This window comes from Cynara cardunculus (genome assembly GCF_001531365.2).
Source record: "Cynara cardunculus var. scolymus isolate 2C chromosome LG 15, CcrdV1, whole genome shotgun sequence".
Lineage (NCBI taxonomy): Eukaryota > Viridiplantae > Streptophyta > Magnoliopsida > Asterales > Asteraceae > Cynara > Cynara cardunculus.
In genome coordinates this window covers 3991664-3993395 of record NC_037542.1, presented here as the reverse complement: position 1 = coordinate 3993395, position 1732 = coordinate 3991664, and positions in this window count along the sequence as shown.

Here is a 1732-nt window from a genome sequence, read left to right as displayed (position 1 = left end):
TATATATATATATATATATATATATATTAGGTTCGATCCCCGTGTATTATACGGGGTAATTTAAAAATGTTAAATCATGTTAAAAACTTATCTTACATATATGAATGATCATCGAAAGTACGATGCTAATTCAAACTTGACTCTTGAAATAACTCTGAATAATTGAATTTAGAAATGAAACTATATCAATAATTAGTTAAAATGAAGTTAACCCTAGAATAAAATTAAATTTAGAAATGAAACTATATTAGTAAATTGAATTTAAACTTAGAATTAATTTAGAACGACTCTTCAGACTTGTACTCTAAGTATAACTCTGAAGAATAACTTCAGACTTGGACTTGTACTATTGAAATAACTTTGAAGTAAAACTCTTCAGACTTCAGAGCTCTGTATAGTCAAGAAAAATCAACTTTTGTCGACGTCCGACACAAATCCCCCACAAATCCGGCACTGATTTTTTTTTAAAAAAATAAAATATTATTTTTACAACTTTCTCGACGGTTTTTCGACGGATTTGTAACGGATTTTTTACTTATTTAATACTGTCACAAATCCGTCGGAAATCTGTCACAAAATTGATTTAATTTATTTAAATAAACTAACTTAACTAATTAAAATTTCCGACGGATTTTGATTGATTTTTATATTTAATTATACTCCGTCGGAAATGTTTAAGAAAACTTTTTATATTCTTTTCCCTTCCAAAAAAATATTTCGGACGGATTTTGGACGGATTGTAATTTTCTAATAAAAGTTTATATTCCGTCGGAATTTATTTAAAAAAATATATGTTTTATAAGAAAAAATAAAAAAAAATTTAATAAGTTCTGACGGATTTCTGAAGGAATATAACTCTTTTGTGTCGAAATATAACATTTTAAATATATATTTTTGAAAGGAAAAACATATAAATAAAAAAAAATCTTTGAACATTACCGACGGATTTTCGACGGAATTTGCATTTAGCGGTGGGGGGTTTTCCGACTACAATAAAAAAATCTGTCGTAAAAACAACTTTCCGATGGATTTTGCCGTTGGGAAAACCACTTTTTTAGTAGTGTGTCAATCAAATAGGTATAATTGAACTGTTAATGTAAACAATGTCTAGATACATTCAAATAAGTCTAACTGAACCACTAATGTAAATTGTGTCTGGATACGTGTTTAAACAGGAAAACAATAAAACCGACTCACCAAAAGATGACGCGTGTCATCCAAGTTACTTATTATATATATATATATATATATATATATATATATATTATCTATACTATCTTATAAAGCATTTGGCTAAAACTTTTAAAAACTCTTAAAACTCTTAAAAACTTTTAAACCCGCTCATCCTTAAACGATTTCATCCCTATCCGATTTCATCCCATATCTGAATTCGTGTAACTCACTGCAGATAAACACAATCAAATACAGGATAAACATCTCATTTTAAATATAAAAAATCTAAAATATAATTAGTATAATCATTAAATTCTAACAGAATACTTAATTATTATCTTTATAAAATTTATAATGTTAAACAAAAAATAAATTGTTATATTATTAAACTTAAATTAAATTATATATAAAAAATATATATTCTATATTATAAATCATTTGACAAAAACTCTTAAAAACCACTTTTTATGCGTAAAGTACTGTTTATTAATGCATATTACTTAAAACTCAAGATTACAAGTAAATTGTGCATAGATACAACTTATTAAAGCTCCATATC